The sequence below is a fragment of the Talpa occidentalis genome, unplaced genomic scaffold (genome assembly GCF_014898055.3).
Source record: "Talpa occidentalis isolate TD23 unplaced genomic scaffold, MPIMG_talOcc4v2.1 talOcc4.9, whole genome shotgun sequence".
Lineage (NCBI taxonomy): Eukaryota > Metazoa > Chordata > Mammalia > Eulipotyphla > Talpidae > Talpa > Talpa occidentalis.
This window is the reverse complement of record NW_023605305.1, coordinates 21885148-21896618: the sequence shown is the minus strand read 5'-3', so window position 1 is coordinate 21896618 and position 11471 is coordinate 21885148.

Genomic DNA, 11471 nt, shown 5'->3' with positions numbered 1-11471 from the left:
AGGGTGCAGGGTAAGCTTGCTGAGGTTGGGTCTTTAGCCGTCCTAGGTTGTGGGGGAAGGGTGTCCAGGAAGGAAGTAGAGGGGGCACACATCTGGACATCCAGAAATATACTGACACATCCTACATATTCACATGTATGCATGCAGACACAGACATACTGGGAAGCTGCCCCCACTTACAAGCAGCTTCACACCTAGAACAGATCATGATAGGCAGATGGATGATGGATGATGGATGACGGATGGATGGATGGATGGATGGATGGATGGATGGATGGATGGATGGATGGACGGATGGGTGGATGGGTGGATGGGTGGATGGGTGGATGGATGGATGGATGGATGGATGGGTGGGTGGATGGGTGGGTGGATGGATGGATGGATGGATGGATGGATGGATGGACGGATGGGTGAATGGACGGTTGGGTGGATGGGTGGATGGATGGATGGACGGATGGGTGGATGGATGGACGGATGGGTGGATGGACGGTTGGGTGGATGGGTGGATGGATGGATGGATGGACAGATGGGTGGATGGATGGATGGGTGGATGGATGGATGGGTGGATGGATGGGTCGATGAGTGGGTGGATGAGTGGATGGATGGGTGGATGGATGGAATATAAATATATGGCAGATGAATGGGGAGGTAGATGGAGGTGGGGAGAAGGAAGGGAGAGGGAGATGTGAGTGTGCAAGTGGATGGCCAATGGATGGATGGTTGCACAACTATAGTTACTCAGTCAAGCACACACAGCACACACAGCTGTGTACTGAACTCAGTCCTACAGTTACACATTATAATCACTTATACTGTTCTCTCCCCACTCCCTCCCTTCTCCCCTTTATCCTTCCAGTGAAAGGAGACTTTACAGCTTAGTGGCTGATTAGTTAACTCTGGAGCTCAACTACTTGGGTTTCAACGGCTCTGCCTTTGTCTAGCCATGTGAATTTGGGCCAGTTTCTTAAGTTCCCCACACCTATGTTTCCTCTTCTATAAGATAGAGACCGTGGCACCTAGCATGCAGGGTTGGTGTAAAGGAACAAAGATGAAAAGTCTTTAAAGTACATGAAAAGTGCTTGGCAGAGTACCTTTTACATAGTAAAGGCTCACTACACCCTAGTTGTTATCATCGCAATAGGTGTATCTCCTACAGGGAACAATCTGGAAGTCCCAGAAATATGTGACTCCACCTCTCACCCCTAGCCAACTTACCTCACCACACACACAACACACCCTGGAGAGCAGGGCCTAGACAGAACCCCAAGGCAGGGGAGGAGATCCCCCGGGGACCCCATATTCTCGCAATCAGCAGAGAAGCCACATGTGTGGGATGGAGAGAGTCAAACCCCAAGCCATCAGCCAGGGAGAACCAGTCTCCAGGGCCCCTCAAGCCCCTAGCCCCAAACAATGATATATATTTTCAATTTTCTCAAAGATTATTATTTTTTCCCTCCAGACGTTCATCCTGTGCTTTTTGACCAGGATAAACTAAAAAGTAATAGAATCCAGATGGGAAAGAGATAGGCATTCATCCCACACAGATTGCAATGCCTGCACCAGCGTCCCCACCCCTGGGTGGGCAAGTGGTCAGGCTGCAGCAGGATGGGGGATCTGCAGGGACATCTTGTAGCTCCCGGGATGCCACAGCCCTTGCTCACAGCCTGGGGCAGGAAAGAGCCGGAGTTTGGAACTGAGACACTAAGTGACCATAACTAACTCACTGCCTCCCTCCTAGAGACTCATTCTCTTCACCTGCAAAATGGGGGGCTTAATTCCTCATTTGTCAACCCAAAGAAAAGAGGGGAGATTTATATGAACTGTGCATGTGTGGGAAGGCTTTGTGAGATAGGCCCCCCACACACAGGCAGTGGCAGTATCCTGAAGGGCCCTGGCTGCCCCACCCACGCTCCCAGGGCTCTGGGCCTCAGACCTGGGTCTAACGAGTGGACCTCCTTGTTTCTTCTGCATCCATCCTGCCAAGTCTCCCTGACTCCTGCACTTCCATCCCCAGCTCCCCAAGCCCCATTGGATGGATTTCCTTTCTGAAAGACCATCAAAGGTGAAACATAGACCTCCATTCATCTATGTTAGTACCCAATACCTTTGGGAAGGCCTGCCCTGTGTCTAACTCAAGTCCACTTTGAGGCAATGTACTTGCATCTCTTCTTATGGATCCAATGGGATCAAAGCCTGATTGGCCAAGATTGTCATGTTTGTTTGTCAAACAAAATATTTTCCAACACTCCTTTCATGGAGACGAGGCTGGCAAAATGAATAAAAAGCCACTGGAGTTTGGAGCTCAGGTGCCAGCGCTGCCATTCTTTGGCTATGTGACCTTGGACAAGTTACCTAACTTCTCTGAGCCCTGATCTCCATAGAGCTCTGGAATGTGCTTTGCCTGCCTCCGTGTGCAGAGACCTGGAAGCCCTGGGTTACCAGGGATAATCCCAGCAGATTTGAGGGACACCTGCTCTCCTCTCCCACACCCCAGCTCCACCTCCCTGCAAAGGGTGAGACTTTATCTCCCTGAGCAGGAGGGAGGTGACTTGAAGGAGAGGAGAGGCTCTGCTCACTCTCGCCCAGAGTAATTGGTGGTAATCCCGCAGCCTATCGGCTCACTCCCAGCTGCGGGAAGCTGTGGCCTCATCATTCGTCATTAACCGGAGACTCTTCTGGCGGCTCAATTGTAGAACATGATTTTAATAACCCTGGCAGGAGGGGATCATTTTTCTTTTGTCACTTAACTCTGATTCTGTTGGAGAGAGACAGAGACACAAAAAGAGAGAAAGACAAGCTGACAGAGGGGCAGAGACAGACGAGTAAAAGGAAGAACTAGGGGCGGGAGGCAGGGGGAAAGGAACTAGGGGGAAGGCAGGCACCCTTTCCACCTGCGCTTCGCACTGCTGCTAACGCTCCCATTGCCTCCTCATCTGTGAGCGACAGGGGTGGTGTGGTCAGGGTTAGACCCCGGGGGAGCCTGCCCAGGCTGCTCTCGTGAGCTGTCCCTTCCCGCTCAGCCTCGGGCCCTGCGTGGATGGACAAGGTGCTCCAGGTGAGAGGACAGTGAAAGGAAGAGGAGGCTCTTTGCTAAGAGCAGTGATTCCTCAGGGTGCAGCTACAGTGCCCTGCAGGGGTGAACACAGGGGCTAACGAGAGGGACACGTACTATGTCCCGCAGCCAAGTTATGGCAACAACATAAGTGCCCAACCACAGATGAGTGGATTGAGACGTGTCTATCCACACAATGGTCCATAACACAGCTCTAAAAGAAAAAGATGAAATCTTGCTATTTGTGACAATATGGATGGAACCAGAGGGGATAATAGTAAGCAAAATAAATCAGAAGGAGAAAGACAAATATTGGATGATTTCACTTGTGTAGAATACAGAGAAATAAAATAAAGGAACAGATCGAACTAAATCAAAACTTTAAAATCTCAATGTACAATTCAGGCTACCAGAGGAGTCAGTGATGGGGACTAAAGAGAGGAGAGGGTCCAGTAGACCAGGGTAAAGGTCTATGGGCACCTTGGTGGCAGGTGGAGTGTGAAGGGACATGAATGCATACGCCTAAGTCATACACTGTGCAATAAACCAAAGTTACCTCAATAAAAAATAATACAAGAGCCTCCCTGGTGGCACAAGGGGTTAAGCACCACACTATGAAGCAATCCACAGCCTCTGCAGCACAAGTTCAATCCCCGGCCGGCCAGGGAGCAACACACATGGCACAGCAGACCTCTCCTGTCTCACCCGCTGCTTCCCTCAGCGGTGTACTTCAGTCAGTCTGCCTGTTCTGCTCCCCGCTCTGCCTCTGGTGAGTCCTCTCACCCCCTGCATCTCTGGCCTGTACCCCAGCTCTCATATGCATAAATAAATAAATCTTTAAAAAAAATACAGTTACAAAACAACAACACAGGCATGAGTCACACAGACACCAGGCTGCAGGCCCAGTCCCGCCACACGCCGGCTGAGGAGTCTTGCTGACCTTGCCTGACCTTGATGTTCTCACCTGTACAACAGACACCTACTTCACGATGACCTGACACATGTGTCACACCCTACACGCACAACCCATAGAAATAGGAAATGGAACACCCAGGTCACAGAGAACAGGCTGCCTGGGCAGTGGAGAGGCCGCTCAGGACAGCAAAAGGGCTCTGCCGATCCTGAGAGACATCCCATTCCATCAGGAAGAGAGCCATAAAGGAGCCTTGGCAGGATTCACTGAGACCCTCCAGGGCTGCAGAAGGGACCCCAGTGAGTATAGACTGGAACTGCAGAGCCAGCGGGGCAAAGCTGGGGGCACAGCGCCACCTGCTGGCCGTGAGGGGAAAGACACAGAGACCTGCTGGGAAGGAGAGGGGCTTCTCAGCCTGAGGGGAAGTTTTGGGGGCTTGCCCAGGAAAGTACTAGACTGCATCCCTGGGTCTTTCTGCACCAGGGTCTACCCAGATCTCTCCCAGGCCCAGGAAAAGGTGGCAACCAGGTCAAAGTTCAAAGTGGGAATTACAGAAATGATAGCTCCATCATCTAAATCAGCACATTTCCCTTTAAGGCCCAGGCCCTCTATTGTTCCGGCCCAGCAGTAGGAAAGGAATATCACTAATTCATGTGTGCAAGGCTTTGCTGTAGACTAGGGGTCTTGGGGAAATCAAATCCAGTTCCTTACCTGGGGTGCTACAATTTGGGGGTGAAGAGACTGAAAGCAGAACCTATAGCAGGGTGGGGGGATATGAGGCACACAGGCTGGGGAACACACAAGCAAGGGTCTAGGGGTGAGAAATCCTGGGCTGTGGGGGAGCAAAGGGTACAGTTGGGGTTCTAGAAGTAGGGGGAATCCCACCACAACTGTCATTAATGCGGCAAGACTCAGCTAACTCTGAAGGTCAGGCCCATGGACAGGGTGACTCCAAGTTCTGTCCAGTGACCATCTATGTCATATCTTCCCTGGGTCAAACAAGGAGGGTGCACCCAAGCCTAGTTCTGGGCCCAATGCACACAGCCCAACTTGCCGGTTCTGATTTCTGCTTTCTCATGTCCAGGAGGAAGCCGAGCTGCTCTGGGAGACGCTGGTAATTCCTCTTTCCCAGGAAGGGCAGGCAGCCCAGTGGTGAGCTCAGAAACTGGGCAGGAAGAGCAGCAGTGACATCTCTTGGGCCTGGGTTAACCAGGGCAGGAGGCACTGAGCACCATATGCTCAGGCCAGGAAGTCAGCCTCAGCCTGCAGACCACATGCTCCAGTCTCTTGATGGAGGAGCACGGTCAGCATGTCCTGGGACCCTGTAGAGCTTCCAGGACCATCTGAAGGACAGGCCTGTGGTCAGCCAAGGTTTTTGTCCTCAGGTTCAAACTTGGTTGGAGGCCCCTACCTTCCCTGGAGCACTTGGGCCTGGTTTCTGTAAGGACGAGATGGCGGCTCTAGGCGAAGTGGGGCGATGAAGGGAGGGGGAATGAGGAGACAGACACTTGATAGGGTGCAAGTATCTCTCGCTGAGGGTCTCAGCAGGCCTTTATTTATACATCAGAAATTCTTTATGTGATCATTACATCATGCAATCATGTGACTTCACTTTTACATTGTTTCAGAACTTTTTGATTATCAATCAGTGCCCAGCCCTTTCTTAATTTTCCCAGTATATGATTAACTTGGTTGTTTGGTTACATTAACATGGCTACCTATTTTCCTAGGTGATGAATGTTATTCAGAAAATAGAAACAGGTGCTACACACGTGATTCAAGTGGTCAAGCTAGGTAACTAAAACAAGGCTAAGCAGGCACAGTAAAATTGAGGGCGGCCTTCTATTTCCTATATAGAACCAGGGGGTCCCTGTGTCATGGAAACAGCATGTGGTGTGTTTTTCTCGGACCCCTTTGCCTCCCGGGGCATCTCAGGGGCTTTCTCTTGTGGGGGGACTTTTCCTGGGTTCGATTCTAAGAGCTCTATCAAGCGTGGCTAGAGAACTCAGTGTTACTCACAGTAACAGAATTATAAATTGGAGGACATGGAGGAATATTGGAAACCATTTCATTATCAATCATGTTGGAAGGTACATTTTTTCAAACTGCTGCGGTGTGCATTACCAAAACTGGCATTGATGCCAACACTCATTGTGTTAGTTTAAAACTTATAGAAAATTTCCATGGTTTCAATAACTGGCACAAACAAATGAAAGGAAGTAACAGAGGCCAGCTATGGCGCTTTCTGACTTTTCAGAAATTTCTCCCATGCCTGGACCTTGTCAGACAGCATGGGTAGCATGGCCTGTGCCACAGCCCTATTGTATAGGACTGCAATGAACATAGGTGTGCATGAGCCCCTTCGAATTGGTGGTTTTGCATTCCTCAGGTCGACAACTACAAGTCGAGTTACAGGATCCTGTGACAGGTCTGTTTTTAATATTCCGAGAACCTTACAGGCGTTGGGCCAGTCTGCGTTCCCACCAACCACATTTCTGGCTCCTGTGGTATCTGGAGCAGCCTCCTTTTGTCAGATTTGCACAGAGGTGGTATGGGGCACCCCTAGGAGTGGGATGTAGCCAGAGATTCTGGGAAGAGCTTGCGGGTGTAGAAAACTTACTTGTCAAGACCATGAGAACCTGACTTTTTTTTTTTTAAGATTTTTTAATTTATTTATCCATACAGAACTGGGGTGTAGGCCAGAGGTTCAGGGGATGAGACAATTCACCAGAGACAGAGTGGGGAGCAGAACAGGGGGATCTACTGAAATACACTGCTGAGGGGAGCAGCGGGTGAGATAGGAGAGGTCTGCTGTACATGGGGGTCAGCTTCCTGACTGGGGATCCAGCTCATGCCATGGTGGTGGGTGATAGTTTGATAGAGCTGAGACTTTAACCCCTGTGCCACCAGGGAGGCCCTGAGAACCTGACTTTTTATGCCACTGTCCACAGTAAGCCCAAGTGCCCATGGTTGGTTGTAGGAATTCAAGAAAATCTGCTGAACAGATGAAGGGAGGTGGGTGAGTGCCCTGTGGCAGGTGGATGATTGAGCAGGTGGGTGTGATGGATAGATGAGGGGCGGGCAGAAGAGTGTGTGGGTAGACAGATGGACAGGTGACTGAGGATAAATGAAAGGAAGGTAAGAAGGTGGGGTTTGGGGTGGGTGAACGAATTTATTGAATAAACTAGGTGCTATAGGAAGCACAGGCGAGCAGCCTGAGAGTCTAGGTGATTCAGCAAGTACATTAGGCCTTGCCCAAGTGTTTAGACCATTCATAACAACAATTCTAGCCACAAGGAGTTAAATATATTTGTTCAAAAGCCACTAGCCCTCTGCATCCTGGTGCCCCTCAGTGCAAAGATTTATCTGTGGGCAGAAGCCCCCATCCATGAGCCCTGGGTCTAGAATGATGACTCTGGGGACATTATTTTCCTCCCAGGATCCAGGTCAGGAACCCCAGAGAGCAGGCAGTATGCAGACCCCAGTCCTCAACATGGAAGTTATTGACCTACCTTCATTCTCTCTTGCCTTAAACGAGTCATTTGACTTTTCCTGGCCACTCTTCCTGGCAAAAGCTTTAGGACAAATGCTTCTGTCTTGCCCCTTCCACCTGTCTACTCCAGTGCTGTGGGGACAGGAACCAACTGCTGGGGTCCTGATCCCTTACCAAGGAAGCTCTTGATCAGGACAGAAGCCGGTCCCAGCTGCTTGGCCTGGGGACTCTCTCCTTTATCTGACAGTCCCCCACCCGGTCTGCCAGCCACAGGGTTGCAGACAGGATAGTTTCCTCCAAGCCAAGATAAGCATCTCAGCTTTATCTCACCTCACCTGATTCCCCACACTCCTACCACCAGGACTGTACCCCTCCCCAGCCACACTATGGTGAACCGAGATAAGGCCCTCCTGGCCAGCAGACCACAAGCAGGGGGTGGGAAGGGGGTCTTCCCTTTGCCCAGCCAAAGCTAGAATTCTGCTTCCTTTCCTAGAACCAGGCCCCACGAGAGCATTTGGGCAGCCATCCCAGCCTCTTCGCAGTTCTGGGCCCTGTGTTTCACCCTCTAGCCTTCAGCATTGATTATGTCCTAATTGACTCATTTCTCATTCAGATGCACCAACCAAAAGCAGAAAATCCTGCCAACCTGACCACCAGGGAAGTAGGAGAATCTAACGCCAGCTACCACTGGGTGGGAAAGACTCCTCCAGACCTCTTGTCTGTAACCTGTTGGCCACTGAGGACCCCTCAAGTCTGAGGACCCCAGTCCCACATCCAAATTGTTTAGCACCATTTCACAGACACCTCCTCCATGTCAGGCCCCAAACACGGGTGCTGGGGTCACCCATGATTCAGTCCCTGCCTTTACAGAATACCTGGGAGACCAGGAGTGTAGCACCTAATCCAGCCCAGGAAATCCAGGAGGCTTCACAGAGGAGGTAACATTTTGACTGGGTTCCAAAGGATGGAAGGGATTTCTTCAGACACAGAAATAAGGGGAGAAGCATTCCAAACAGAAGGAACAGGGTGGGCGAGGCCTGGAGCTCTGAAAAAGCAGCACATGGTCTAATGTGCTGGAAAAAGGAATGGAGGGTGAGAGGACTTGGAACATAGGACAGAGAGATGCTGCAACTTGTGGTCTGGAAGAAACCCTTGACTGAATACAAGGGCATCATCCTAGGTATGAAGGTCGGGAGACCAGGAGGAGAGTCCAGCAGAGAAGCGATGAGGTCCTGGCTCCCGCCATGGCATTGAGAGGGGAGAGGAGGAACAGGACCCACAGGAAGGTCAACAGGCCAGGTGTGGGGTAAGAGGGACAGGGAGGAGGCCAGGCCAAATCCAGGTATCCAGACTTCATTCACCAGGACAGAAGAAGAGAGTTTCAGGAGAAAACTTGAGGGAGCTCAGCTGGGAGTATATTGAGTTTGGGATATATGAGGTATCAGGGGGATATGGGAATCTGAGCAAAAGGACTATGAGTTGCTGCCCAAAGTCATACAGTCAATGTCACCTCTGAGTCTAGAATGCAGACCTGTCCCCCTTGCGTCCCCAATCTGTGCTCTTTCCTCCTACCTCTCTTCAGGTCTCTTGACACACTCTTCCCACTCCAGCCTCCGTGCCTTTCCTCCTGCTATTCCCCTGCCCAGAACCCCTTTCCCTCCTCTGTACAAATCTCACCCATCCATCAAGTTCCAGGTGGAGGCCCACCTCAACCCAGGCAGGGGCGGGAGCAAACAGCCAGGGTGAAGGAAGGGTGGGGTTCGAAAGCGAGGTGGTGATTGTGACGCAAAGTGCAGAGACCTAATTTAGAGCCCAGCTCTGCCTCGAGCTGCTGTGTGACATGGGGCAAGTCACTCTCCCTCTCTGGGCCTCGGTTTCCTAATCTTTCAGAGGTTAAACAAGGAAAGGTGCTGTCCTCAGGGAGCTCATAGGCTAGAAAGGCCTGTGAGGTAAAACATGATCAGTGGTTTTGGACCAAAGGCATTGAGTAAACAAATGAGGGGAAAGTTGATGGAGACAGACTCAGTGGCATTTTTGCTGAACCCTGCAGAAGGGGTAACACTTTGACCAGTGGCGGTGGAGTGGCAGAGGGCACTCTAGGCAGAGAACAGCCTGGGCAAACGCTGGAGTGGGGGCAGAAAGTTCAGGGCGTGTTCAAGGAAGAATGAGTGTCCAGATTCTGGTTTCTTTCTGAGTCAACAGCTCAGGCACTTTTTGTAAGCAGGCAGTCAGAGCCTAGCAGCCTCCAGTAAACCCCTATTTGCACAATCAAGGTCACACACAAGGACATGTTTGCACAATGACCTGTTTGCACAATCTCAGCCGACTGGTGTATTCCAGCCAGAGCAGCCTCTGGTAGACAAGCACAACCTCTACTTCCTCTACTCAGCCTGACTGGCCCACCCAGGCCCTGCCAGGACCTCCCCAAGAACTGGCAGCCCCTGGGCACACCCAGCCACCCCACACATTATTGACAATAACAGAAACTGAAACCATCCAACACTCAGTAGGACTGCTGAGAACAGGGTGCCCTCCCCAGGCCCCCCTCACTGGGGTTTCCAGTTCACAGAGACTGCCCTGTCTGATGTAGGAGGAAGCAAGGGCAGGAGGGCTAGAGGAGAAAGTATCCACAAGGCAGACACTGGGTGTGAGTGGAGGACATAACTCCACATCTGTCTTCACTGCTCAGAGTAAGCATTTACTAAGCATTTACTGTGTGCCTGGCTCTGATCCACAGCCTGATCTACATTATTTCATCCTTTACTTTTGAGAATTCCATGAAGCAAATACTATTATTATACTCACTTTAAAGATGATTAAACCAAGGCTCAATGAGCTTAAACAATTTGCCCAGGGTCACAGAGCTGGTAAGTGACAAACCCAAGTAGTCTGACTCCTCAGTCCCTGCTCTTAACCTCTCTGCACAAAAAAATGTCTCTCCCCTAAGGAAAGTTTTCCTTAAATCTAACTTTCATTTCAGCTGCTGCCCCTCCATCCCCCAATGCAGGTGCTCAGTGGAGAAGGGAACACATATGAGATCAGTAAAATCCTGTTCTGAAATACTGAGTTATGCAGGAGGCGGGCAGGGGGAGAAAGGAATTTTACTGAACATCTACTAAGCACTAGGTTCTGTGCCTCCCTCCCATAGCTCATCTGACCCTCACAACACCCCTGAGTTGTGCCTGTGGCAGATAAGGAGGCTTAGACAGGATAAACAACTTCTCTAAGATTCTGCAGCCCTGTAGGTCTACCCTGAGTGTCCTCTTGTGCCCCACCCTGTGCTGAGGCTGCAAGCAGAGAAGATATCTTGATTGCCCTTCTTCATGAACTGATTGTATGTGGGGGTGTGGAAATGGGGGTGCAAGGAATGACTCCAGGGTCCCAGGGTTGGTTGAGTTGGGGGAGTGGAGATGGTGGTATAATTTACCAAGATAGGCACGTGAGGACTGGGGTCAGGTTTGATGAAGTGGCGGAATGCGTCCATTCGATCATTCATTTAGCAAATACGTACTGAGGGCCCAAATGTGACAGGCAGTGTTGTGGACGCTGAAGGCAGTTTTAAACAAAACAGACTAAAGTCCCTCCCCTTAAGGATTTCCATGCACTTCCACTGCACGGTAGTCAAAGAAGGTCTCAATGAGAAGGTAACATTGAGCAAAGATTTGTAGAAGAGGAGGCAGTGACCCATATAATTATGGGGAAGGGAGAATCCAGGCAGAAGAGACAGCAAGTGCAAAAGTCCTGAGGCAGTAGGGAGCCTAACCACCTCAAGAAACAAGGAAAACAGAATGGCAGGAACTGAATAGCAAGGAGGAGCAAATAAAGACAGGAGGGGGGTCTCCCTAGTGGCGCAAGGGGTTAAGCTCAGCACTATGAAGCTATCCGCAGCCTCTGCAGCACAAGTTCAATCCCCGGCCAGCCAGGGGGCTACCCACATGGTGCGGCAGACCTCTCCTGACTCATCTGCTGCTCCCTTCAGCAGTGTACTTTGGTCAGTCTGCCTGTTTTGCTCC